The 13,304-nt window shown below is 38.0% G+C and overlaps 1 protein-coding gene across 3 annotated transcripts in view; it reads right to left on the minus strand.

Moving 5' to 3' along the window:
• NEBL (nebulette) overlaps positions 1-13,304 on the minus strand; it is a 269,878-nt gene that overhangs the window by 192,509 nt on the left and 64,065 nt on the right. The window lies entirely within an intron of this gene.

Below are 13,304 nucleotides of genomic sequence, written 5' to 3' on the forward strand. Positions count from 1 at the left end.
TGGCATTTTATAGACAACTTCAATAGTCAAATCCTACTCATTTTCACAACCATGATTTATTCATTTTCATGGATTTATCGTGCAACTTTACAGCCAAACAAAAAGCCCTATTATAGGAAAGACCACAAAAAGAGGGAAATAACAAAACTAAACAGGCTATCCCAAAATAGGTGTATTATTATGAGCCAGCAACACTATCAGGAAACTGATTCTTACAAATTACTTTCCAGCATCTTCAGTCTCAAGCCAAAATATTCACCTTACAACCATGTGAGGCACTCACACTTTCCGTTACCACTCACAGCTTCCCATGTCTGCCAGCTACCCAATTTGTGCCTCTAACATTTCAGAGGTACAACAGGCATAGCATTTTAGACACAATAACATTTGCAGCATAATTTCTACAGAGTTAGAATTTCTTACAGAGTAAGCATCTGAAGACTGAGGCTATGCAGTATTAAACATTTCCATGTTCAAACTCCATGCAATCTCTAATGTGTTCTTTCAACAACTCGTTCACTTGCTATAGCTCCTCAAAAAATTTCTGTGCTTTGTAAAGATGATATGTATTTTCATTCAAAACTGTATTTTGTTTGGTTTTATTTTCCATTTACAAGTTTTATTTCCATGAAGTGTATCGTTTCAGCAAAAAATAGTTTGTTTTTATCCAAAAAAAAAGAACAACACCCATAAAAAATTAAGGAAGATTTCCATTTTTAGCCAAAAGCTGAATGTTTCCTGTTCAGAAATGCAAAAGTAATACTCGATGAGAAATGTTGCCTGGATTTCATACAGTCCACTCTCTGCTATGGGCCTGATCACCCCCATCAGACAATATCCCGCATTGCCAGACATCTACACGGCAGCATAATGGAGTAGACTGATGCATCAAGAGGCTGTGGAACATCCCCTCCTTTATGGTGTCACTACACAGGGAAAACAGAGGAGAAATATGGCACAACCTGGGGATTTCAGGTTCCCAAGGCCTTACTCATAACTGCACAGAAAGAGCAAAGATGCAACACCTTAATGGAGGGAAGTTTTTCCTGACAGCAATGTAAGAGCCAGGTTGGATACTGGCAGACAGAGGAATAATGCCACTGTAAGTTTAAAAACTTACGGTGACATACATTCCCACCCATTATGTTAGCCACTCGTCTAAGATAGCTCATGTCACTGAAAACTAGAAAAAAAAATTTCTAGGCATGACACCCTCCAGCCTATTCTTTTGTAGTTACAGCCAAGTCCTCCCTAGTCCCACCTAAGCTGTAGCTTTGGCCACAGAAACCACTGGGAGTGTTGCATACGCCTAAGGAGGCTGCTGCCTGTCTTCCTCCCCTTTCAAACTAGGAGCTCCCCCACCACCACCCTCCTTACAGCCAGACAATGCCTGGCAGCTGAACAGCTTAGCCACAGCTCCAGCAACACACAGGGAGACAGAACTAGGCTTTGCTTAGAAGACATCAACTGGAACCAGCTCTTGCATGAAGCAGATGGCATTAGCACAATGTAATACCTTGGGACAGGCAGATAACTTTCAGAAGGGCTTCTTTTTTTTTCTTTATTTCACCTCTTCTATCTCACCCTTCCTTCATCTGTATAGAGGAGAAAGACAAATGCCAGACTGGCCACAAGGAGGGTCATAAGCCCTGTTTGGAAAGCAGCAGTGGACAGATGGGAAGGCAACAAGCCACCTCACAGCCAGGGTTTGCTGACATCCAAGGAAGATGGTAGCAATGAACAGTGCATAATGCACACCTTAAAGAATGGCAGCCTTTCAGATAGCAGCTCTGAGATATCCATGGATAACTCATGTAGAGGACAGAATCCCTGCCCCTAAAAAAATCAACTGCCACACATGCAGTTCCAAAATGATGTTACACGCATGTTGAATGCCAAAAGCATTCCCATAAGCTTTCATAGCCCTACCTTTCACCATGGTTACATACCATGACCCTGGTACTATGATCACAGCAATCACTTGTACCCATCCCTTTTAACATGGAGAGCACAGAGTGGGAGTCAGCTCAGACGGGTTTTTTGGCCTAGTCCCCTTGTGAAACGTGTGGACAGCACTGATGCAGGTGTCGCAGTCACAGCCCCCGGGGACCCTGTTAGCAGCAGCAGCAGAGAACATGTCTCTGTAAACACAGGTTCCCAAATTAAACCTCCTCTCTATTTTGAAGCATAGGAATGTATACCTTGTCCCTATCATACACCAGCTTTTACTTCTGATCATTTGCAAAAGAAATGGCTTCTTCCACAATCAGTATTCAGAAGTTCACAGGTATTTCAACAGTCAGAGCAAACCACTTAAGAACCAATGTATCTAAGATCACTGCTTATTTTAGAAGCAGTAGCTCCATACTTCAAGTGAAAAAGGTATGCTTAGCCTTGAACAAGCGGTGCTTTATTATGCTTGAAATTACTATGTAAACTGACTAAATCAATGAAAAGTATTTACACTTGACCATGGAAGTAAACAATACACATGACAGAAGTGAAAAAAACTGCTGAAATTTAAATCGGCCTTTAAACTGATCATATTAACCATTTATCACAATGTATTACGGTGATCAAAAAAAGAATCATTTAGCAAAATTAAATTAGCAGAGCGTTCTACTATGGGTTGTCACTTTAACTGCAGCTGATTTATGAAACCACCCACATGGTATATCAAACCAGAAAGACATAGTTTTAGATACATCTCTTCCAATTTATGGAAATTCTTGCCTCAAAACCATTAAAAAGACAGTGTTAAATTTAAATCCTATCTTCAGCATTCACATTTGGTTTAAGCTTACTGATAGTATGTCTTCAGGATCATTAAAAATACCAGTATTTAAAATATTAAAGTATCTGAAAACTATCTAGGATGCATTATACTATTGGGTACTTTTGACTGAAATAGAAGGCTTGTTAAACACAAGTGTTAAAATGATCAAATCTGCTTTTGAACTACCAGTTTAAGACTATACCGCTTTTTGTTACAACGTTCTGAATAAGGATGAGTAACTGGATGGCAACAGCCTTTAATTGAAAAGGCTGACAGTGCTATCATGGCCCCTGGTAATCCATCGCTCAGTTTCCCTTTTGTCCAAGATGATGTCTGAGAAAAAGCAGGGAATTGGTTGAAGAGGTTGATGTCATGTCAGCTATCTAATAGCAATGTCCAAAGGAATTTTTTTGTTTGTTTTAAGTCTTTGTTAGCAGTCTAAGTCTACTTAGCAGTATGTCTTACTACGCTAATGCTATTAGGATTAATCCTGTATAAAGACCTATACAAGAAGCTCCAGAACAAATCAGGATACACAGTATGGTGTCTCTGCTGTGGGTTACTGTATTGCCTGCTTCAGCTGCACAGCTTGATTAATAAATAAATCACAACTCAATCTCTGACTCTTTGTGAGACAACTCCTTCACTTTTGATATTTGGAAACATTAACAGTAAAACCTCCAGGAGTTCAGGAAAGTAGCTGAAAGTTTCCTAGCTTTTCCAATGATTAAACACAGAAATTTTCCCAACTACTTGTTTAGTTGTAAGGTTTTCATCAACCTTTCCACACTTTCAAACCAACAAAAGGAATAAAAAACATGTTCTGAGAGATAATGGGATGAAGATTCAGCTTTCCTCATTTTGAAAAAGGTCAGACTCAAAGCCTGAGATAAATTCAAGTGTGTACTGAAATTAACTTGTTCATACCTCATGCTTGCTCATTCTGACTTATCCAACACTCAAGATATGATTAAGAGATTTTTTTGTGTGTGTATATTTTCTAACTAACTGTAACATTAGCTCTTCACAGTTACAGAATTACAACCCTTGCCAGAATTACTAGATTTCTGTCAGGTTATCTCTCCCCTAGAATACCTATTCATGGTGGTGTTGGGTTGACGGTTGGACTCGATGATCTTAGAAATCTTTTCCAACCTTAATGATTCTATGATTCTATTCAGTAAATTACCCACAACATACAATTTGTGATATCTTTTAAACAGAGAACCGCCACAAAATTAATTCCCTTCTCCTAAGCAAATGGTCAGCTCCATCAAATCTTTTCCTAATACCAATTACCATCACTTGCTGCCACATCAGGCTTTATCTGTCCTCTCCTAATTTTTGTTTGTAATAACTGTTCTTCTAATTAAAACCAGCTCTAGAAGATAAGGAGGTTTAAAAAAAAAAGAATACACAAGAATACGCTTATTTACAGTTGTAGTAATACAGAGGGGAACAAAAAAATCTGAAAATTAACAAAATAAAATTAAACCAATCTTAAAAGAATTATGAAAAGCACATGGCCTGCTTTTATAACTAGCACTTCCGTATAGTGTACACAAGAGAGTCAAACTGCAATTAAATAGTGTATAATGATGTAGCAGTTTGGATGCAACCCAAGTTCGTAACAACTGATGGACAGGTAGGGAAGCTCCATCTCAGACCTGCAAGGGCCCAATCTGCTAATCGTGATCTGAGCCCACATCCACAAACAGCACTGAATTCAGCACAAAAACACAGAGGAGAAACACAGGAGATGTCCAATTAACTCTTGTATGAAAGACATGAGACAAAATAATTTACTCAGGAAAAAGGAGACAAGTTATTAAGTTGTGCTCAACCAGGGAGTGTTTAAACTGGCAGTTTACCACCAGGTTTGAAGAGGCATGGGTCTGTTTTCCACCCCTTACCTTGAAACTGTGCCATCCACAGAAAGACATGCAAGATGCGCGACAGCAGAGAAAGAAGCAGCAGGAGGGAAGTCTTGCCCACAGCTAACTTCTTGCTTTGAAATTCTTGCTCATTTGCACTTTCTGCTCTGAAGCTCTAGGAGGGATTTCTCTGGGTTTTCTGTTTTGTTTTGAACTTTCTGTACAATATCTCATATCTGCATGCGATTTTAAAGGCTTTTGGAGGAGCAATAATGTAACTAGTGGATAATACAGCTTCGGTACGGCAGAACTCAGGCAATGAAGCGGACAAGGAAGATTTCATAATTCCCCACAAGCAACTCTGAAGATGGCATTCTCTTTGGCTACTGGTATCTACCCCACTGTATGAAGAACAGATACTCTGGCTGCAATTAGTTTGCTCTGGTAAATATTTTCCCATCTTTGTCTTCTATTGTTCAAGGGACTTACTTTTTCAGATATTTAATTTGTGCATCTGTACTTCTTATTTGAACTAAAAGAGAAAGTTGCTCCAGTATGCCAGCTAAATACAAGTTCCTGTTTATGAGAAAATTCCCCTAGAGAGATGAGTTTGTATTGGTTTGCAGGAGATTTAGCAAACAGTAAGATCCATGAAAAAAAAATGTTACAAGCAAGGATATTCCACCTGCTTGTTGGGGTAAGCCATGAAATCCTTACTCCTGGAGAGAATGAAAGGCCACATATCACACTATCATACAACCAGACATATTTTGCACATCATTGTGCTACCAGACTTGCACTTGATACCTGTCTACAGAGACCCATATATGAGGCTCCCTTCAAAAGCTAAGGTTAGGGACCACATTAAATATTCTGACTGTATCTGGCCCCAAGACACAGGTTACTGCCTTAGTGTCCTCTGCTAGGGGCTGAAGAAATGAGCCATTTACTGAAAAATAGCAAGGCAGAAAATGCTGTTTACATTTCAGAGAAAACAGAGTAAAAATTGAGTAGCCAGTGCTAATATCAAATTTCATTACTCTTACCATTAGAAATTCCATACAGAAATTCTACTGTATCAAAATAGTGGAGTGGTTATCTCTGCACCTGATGTCATATGATGAAGAATATCAGAAACCACAGAGAAGTGGACTACATACTAATCTTATAATCACTGGCAGAAGGGGCAGTTGTGGAAAACAGGTCTAGATAGAAGATCTGGAAGCTACAGTAGCTTATTTAAGCATTTTAAAAGCCAATTTATTTTGAAAAAGAAGTAAAATCTTTTAAATTTCCAACATTTTCACAGCCTATATCCAAAAGCATTAACATTCCTCAAGTGGCCAGTATTGGCCAAGTTTTAGGAAAAAAGCACAGAGGTAACTGCATTAAATTACTTTGCACTTACAATATCAAAGATGACCAAGAAACCTACTCCAAATACATTTTCAGATATCGGTCAGCAGATAAATGGGCCATGTGAATTCACAATGTTCCCATGCTGAGACTTTTATTTCAACCAGCTCCCCTGAAAACGGCTCTGAGCAGGGTCGCTAAAGACAGAAGGACAAGTGCCGCCAGGCCACTGGCACTGTGTCACGCAGGCAGCTGGGCGCATGCTCTAGCAGTCGACACAAGGACCGAGGACTGCTGTCTTCCCACTTCCTCCCCAAAATTGCTTCAGAATCAAAAAATCCTCCAGCTCTTAGGTGATACTTGTATATTTCCCATTTCTTGTATTTTTCTTTTAACTCTCTTTCTCAATTTCATATTTATTATACATAGAAAGAAACATTGTTAAGGAGACAGGTGAGTCTTGCTTCTTGACAATTGCAGGTCAAAACCTTTTCATTTTAAAGATTTGAAAAAATACAGCAGGAAGGACACAGTTCATATTTAAGAAACTTATCATATAATAAAAAGAATTGTTACAATACAGATCTCAGCCAAGTGGCATCCAGATTTAGCAAAAAGATCAAAAAGAGTAAAATCCAAGCACCATGGATGTCAAAAGTAGAACTGCCAGAATTTTCAGTGGAGCCAGGCGCTCACCCTTTCAATAATTTACCTACTCCTCAGCTATGGGATGCCAATGCTTGAGGAAAGAAAATGAATCGGCAGCACACTGAGAACTACAGGGTAGCCTGGAGCTGTGCAGGAACCCCTCGGCAGCACACTAATTGGCATTGACAACAGATCAAAAAGTGAGAGCCAGCGCTGGAGGAGGATCCACAAAAGATGCACAGAAAGTTCAGGGAGACTTGGAAGGTGGAGGCAACTGTGGCAATACAAATCAATAAACAAAAATCTGACTGCAACAGCAAAATCTGTCAAAGAGCACAGGAAATCGGTCAAGAAGGAAGAAGATGCACACATATCTTAACATTTGCCACTGTTAGACTGCTCCCAGGATATCACGCAGTGAGTTCACCCAGAGCTCACCTGGATTTATACATTAGCTATACACAGAAAACCCCACAGATGTTTAAGAAAACTTTGCTTTTAAATATTTAAAGTGATCATCAGTGGCACATCAAAAGGCTGATGCCTCAATATTTCCAAATTCTTTTCTTCCAGATGGTGTAATTATTATTATTTCTTTCAAAATATCCAGGACAAAAGTCCATGAATATGAGCAGCAAAAAACACAGACTGAAGCTGAGTTTCTCACTAACTTCACTTGCTGATTTATAGCAGCAGATCTAGCAGAGTAAAAAACCACACAGTATGATCCATAGCTGCTATGGCCTATGTTTTTTTATCCCTTCAACATCTTGCTGTCCTCTTTTAAGAATGTCAGTAAGAGTACACAAAGATACACCATAAAAGCAGTATGTTTTGCACAGGTCTAAATGCTTGGTCTGCCTACTTCAGTGTAGTCCTGACATGCTACATATATAGATATTTATCAAACCTCTACAGTGCAGGTTTGTTCAAGTTCTAGGCTTGACTGGTGTATAATTCATGCATACAGCAGTGGCAAATTTTCTTACAAATTTCCTAAATTTTCCTATTAATTATTCTACCAGCAATGAATCAGTATCTCAAGCAGCACGACACTGAATTATGCAAGTAGTTTCTAAATTCTGCTCTTACTTATGATAAATGTGCTCTTCCTCCCTCCCTCCCCCCCCCAATTCTGGAATATTTTCAAGTAACAAGAACTTTTATGCAAAAAAAATTACTCATGTAAATGCTTTCTCCGCTTACCACAAGGCAGTATTTCTGTACATGACTAACTCCAGGGGTTCCCGTCTTACATATCAAGACTACCAAATCTTGCCGGGTTTACAACTGAAAGTTTTGTAGTTTCCTTTCTTCCAAAGATTGTCATTTCATCATCTGATTTCTAATCACAGGTATGTACACTTAAATCATTTATGTAAGTCTTCCCCAGGTAAAAAAAACTATTTGTATTCAATGAAATGTGTCAAAGACTAGATAGGTAATTTATAATCATTTCATTACTAAAAGGAACACCATGTTACATTAAACTGCACCTTTACAAGTAATGTAGCTTAACCAACATTATTTCCCTGATGTTCCAATAGCACATCTAGCCTATTCCTATCCTTCATACACAGTAAGGTACTTTAATAGCAAGTCATCATTACATCAGAGCAGCGTTATACCTCAGCCTGCCACATCTACAATGAACAACTCTTTCTGTGTTTGTATAGTCAAGCTTTCCCGTGACTGATGAAGACACGAAAGACCCCCCCAAGCAGCAATTTAAGATATGATAAGGTGACCTCCCTTAAATGTTAATCAAGGAGGATTTCAAAAGATTAATTCACATTAAATATCATGGCATAACAAAGAAATGGCATAAGAGAAAAACTACATTCATCATATGAATATTGGAAAAATACTGTTTCAGTACTGTGATAGCGTATTTACAAAGGAAAAGTGTAGGGACAGTAAACACCATAACCCATCTGGTATAAGATTTTATAGAGCCCTATGTAACTGCAAATCCTGACAAGCAGATCATAAATCAAGCTCAGTTACAGGCTCTACATCTACTTCTCATCTTCTCTGTGCTGAAACATCTATCCAGTCGGGTAACATTGTCTAAACTCCTTCTATTAGCAGAAATTAAAGCTACTTTGTGAATATCCAACAGTCTTTGCATTCCTCCCTGGAACTGAGAGTCCCACTTAACTGATGATCATAAAGAAAATGCTTTCACCCCTGAATTATTATTTTTTTCTATGCATTGTTATTAATGTTCTCTGCAGCACACCAATGGTTGGCATTCAAGACAAAGTCAAAACACCGTACTCAAGAAACACTCCAATTTCAGCTGTTCATTTTGTCATGCTGAGGAAATCTTGCCAGTAACCACATCTTATAAACACATACTTAAGATCAGGCAACTTCAAAAGCTCCTAGGCAATCGGAAGCACTCAGTATAGGGATTTAAATGCAACATCTAAACAGACATCTAAATGTAAGGCTTTCTGATACTAAGTCCATCCACAAGCAGAAAATAAGTAAAACTTGAATTTATGCTAATAACATCTTTTTCTCCGCCAGCTTTTCAAATGCAGGAAATACAATAGAACTTTCATTCTAAAATTTTTAATGTCAAAAAATCTATGACAATAACCTCAGAGATCCAGAAAGAGTGATTATCTACTACTTACTGCTTGTATTAAGCCGCCTTCTTCCGAGAAAGTATCGGCGGAAAGAATATTTGCTACTAAAAACTGAAACTTTCATTCATGTATTGAAAAACTGTTAGGCCATATATCAGTAGATCACAGTTGTAACAGAACTGGAGTGCAGCTGTCGCACTCTTCTAAAACTGAAGGAAGAAAACTAGTTACAAGCCCACAACCTGAGAAACTGAATAGGGACTAGATTTTCTTCTAGCTCCCAGCTTCCATGTTTTCTACCTCTTAACTCTTCTGTGTAAGCTTACTGGCTTTGAATCTTTATGCTTTTCTTTGTTTCTTTTGCAAAGCTATAAAGCCAACTATATTAGACAATTCATTGGTGCTTCTGAATTCCAAAGTTATCATTCAAAGACATGGCAAATAGGACCAAGAGGACACTAAAAAGCCACCTGGAAGACAGAAGAGAAACAAGTGCTAGAAAGACATTATAGGTTCTTTTGACCTCGCAAAAACTACTATTTAGATGGCTATCCAGAGGGTGGGAGATCTAAGACCCCTAAAAGCCAAAAGGCATTTGCCAGGTCATCAGTCTACTGAGCTTGAGTCATAACTGACTGACCTCCTCGGGAGCTACGGGTGTCACCCTGGAGAGCTTAGCCATCTACATTATGCACTACTCCCCTTAGAGGTACTGTTTCTGCAAATACTTACAGAAGCGGACCTCAGATATTGTAACTTAAGTAATTTGGACACTATTAAAAAATTGGGGGAGGAGACCAGAAGAGAGATGGAAACAACTTGTCTCCAACGTCTTAACATTGCTATCTCTTTAACTGTAATTGCAGTATGTTAAGCATTTGTCCTCTAAAACTGTGCCAACATTAGCAACTCCAAGCTAGCAGCAAAAAAAAAAGTAAATTAAACAGAGTTATGTTTACAAGTGTGCTAGAGGAAAAAAAAGGAAAAGCTGGGCTTTTGCCAAGTGGAAAATGACAAAATTAGTAGGGCAGAGACGCCATTCTGCTTTTACATTTCTAACAGGGTTGGCAAATAATAGTCTATACAAACTCAAGGTTGATAAAAAATATTCAGTATTTCCTTTTTTCAGCCTCAAAAATAAAGAACTTAACCTGTTATTAGTACCATTTTTACATTTTATTTATTTAGAAATCATTTCCTCTTCGGAAGGGTTTCCAGGGTTTTTTAATATAGCACAAATTTCAAATCAGTTAATACTGCGAAGAAATACCTTGACAAAGCATGGATTTGTATTTTTACATGAAATACAGTATTTCTAATAATTTCAAAAATTTACTAGTTGCTTGTTCGCATATTGTAAATTTTAAGCAGCTGTTATCTGTAGAGCTTTATGAACTGTCTCTCCTTTAATGTATCCACTTGTATAAGATTAGTATTAATAGAACAAGAAAAAAAAGTTATACCATGCAAGCATTTTATAAAAGATAGTTTATGCTAGTATAGCATATAAGATTTCACATTACAGCACATTTACTTACACAAAATTATTGGATAATACATCCAGCTTTTGCTTGCAAATGAAGAATACTCTCAGTAAAGCCTGCTTTGGCCTATTCTGCTGAAAGGGTAAGAGAATCTAAAAGCAAACACTGTAATTTTTAATGTAAATCCTTGGCAAAAGACAATGTATTATTAAAATAATTTAATACAGTTTCATGTAACACTTCATAGGCCCCTCACGATGACTGACAGCTGTGGCGCAGGATGTCATACTTCACAGAAGATCCGGTCTATAAGTACCAAATTCTAAAGCCTGTGTAATCAGACCAAACCACAGATTTTTTTTTTTTATTTTTTTTTTTATTTACCATGAAAAAGCAACAACAGGTAACATATTTTCACTAATACCCTGCAAACACCTCCAGAATTTCTGCATACATTACGCTCTCTGCTCCTCATGGACTGTTAATTATTTTGAGTAGAATCAGATGCAGTTGCCATTGCTAACGAAATGCTCCATCAGTATTGCTACAAAGGCTGCACTCCCCCCTCTTTGCTTTCTCTCTTTTCTCCCTGCTTGAAACTGTACCACCATGTATCTTCCCATTGAAGTACAGGGGTTGATGTCACAGCTCTTAGTATTTTCAATAAAGACTCAGGCAAATGAGTAAGTTTTAGGTAACTGATAGAACATGGACTTTCTCATCACTTTCTTGGACGCAGACCCTAAATTCTACCCAAATACTGTTTCAGAGACCAAAGCAACTGCACTGGATGTCATCCAAGGTGACTTCCACAAGTTTCCACAAAGAAAGTTACTCAAACAAGCAGAACTCGACGACATCTCCTGAGCATTTCATTCCTTTAGCCTGAAGACCTCACTGTTGATCTGCCTCTCTCAACAACTTCAGATCAAAAGGCAAAGAATCCTTTTCCATCTCCCCCCTTGGACAGAGGAGGGCAGCTGCTGAATGGCTGCCGATGTCCTAACCAATGAATCTTTTAAGATGTAAAATAGTCACAAACAAAACCATGTTAGTTGAATAACATATAAGAGGAATGCAAACTATTCCTAAGCTAATTCACAAAGACAGGCTTCCCAAAAGCATAAACCAATTATTTTAACTACAACAAAATGCAGAAGAAAAAGTAATTTCCATGAGCTATGTAAAATTTCAGCCTATAAGAGCAGATGCAATGTCACACTGTTAGATCAAGTGCAAAAAGGTGAATTATGGGATAGATGGAGAAGAAAGGAAGTCACTGAACCAATCGTGAAAAGACACATGATATATGTGTAAGATGAAAGGAAAAGCTTGTGCTTGAAATCACACAGCTTAGCCATTAAATAGCATTTACACCACAGGAACACAGAAGACCTGGGAGGGTATTCACAATCATGAAAAAAAGAAAGAAAGTGAAACATCTCCTAACTCTCCTCCTTATTCCTAAATGCTGCAGGCCACAAGTCTGTCAGATGTCACTGTCTGAGCCCCTTCTACACCTATCACTACATTCCCGCAAACGCATCAGCTAGATCCTCTATGGCCAGAGCCCTCAGAGGACAACTGAATCCATTCAGAATAAAACTGAATACGAGTCTTTGAGTAAGAGATAAAGAGAGAGATGATAGGCAATGCAAAGCAAACTATTTGTAGCGGCTGTACTGAAGTTTACAACGACTTGCAGGAAATATGTTCATAGCTGAAGCTTGCACATGAACACCTAGAACGTCTCATGGTTGAACAACTATTATTTGTACTGTAAGTGCATGATCAGTACCACCTCTTTTCCCTCCTAGCATAAAAGAAAGTTAAACCATAAAATGATGATCTTAAAAAGTTAATAAATCGAAGTTGCAGACCACAGAGATTCCTTTAAACTGATGGAGTTTATTTCAGCTGGTGAATTATTTTTTGACAAAAACGTTTTTTGTCCTTCTGTTATCTCACTACAGTGCTAATGACTTTCTCGCCAAATTTTGTTCCAATTACACACAGATTATTACTGACAAAACCATTCACAAAAACAAAAATAAAATACTTATTTCCTGATTGCTTTTTCCTTCATTTTTATAAAATAATTTCCACAGAATCACTAACTTTTCTATTGGGAGTTAGATTATTTTTGTTTCCTACAGATTTACTGATAATCTGTGCACACAATGAGCCAGCGAACCCTGTCTGTTCATAGAAATGAGAAGTACGTTTCCAGCAATTTCTTGCAACTTAGTGAGGAAGAAGCCTGAAGCCTCTGAAGCAGTTTAGTGACTAAAATCACCTGAGTGCCAGTCAACTCGCGTCACATCACTGGTAAAGCACATGGCTTCCTCTATTTTTACACTAAAAAAATCTTTTTTATTCCAAAAACTGTATTTTCTGTATATTTCAGAAACAAAAATAGTATTTTAAAGCTTAACAAGCCGTAAGTCTTCCGCCAAAACTGAACTGCGCTGCAAATGGCTCTTGGATATATAATTACATTTCCTTACTTGTATTGAGATTACTCCTGGGGGCTTCATATGTATGTTTACTCTCTGATAGAAGTCTACTA

The sequence above is a fragment of the Aptenodytes patagonicus genome, chromosome 2 (genome assembly GCF_965638725.1).
Source record: "Aptenodytes patagonicus chromosome 2, bAptPat1.pri.cur, whole genome shotgun sequence".
NCBI classification, from domain to species: domain Eukaryota; kingdom Metazoa; phylum Chordata; class Aves; order Sphenisciformes; family Spheniscidae; genus Aptenodytes; species Aptenodytes patagonicus.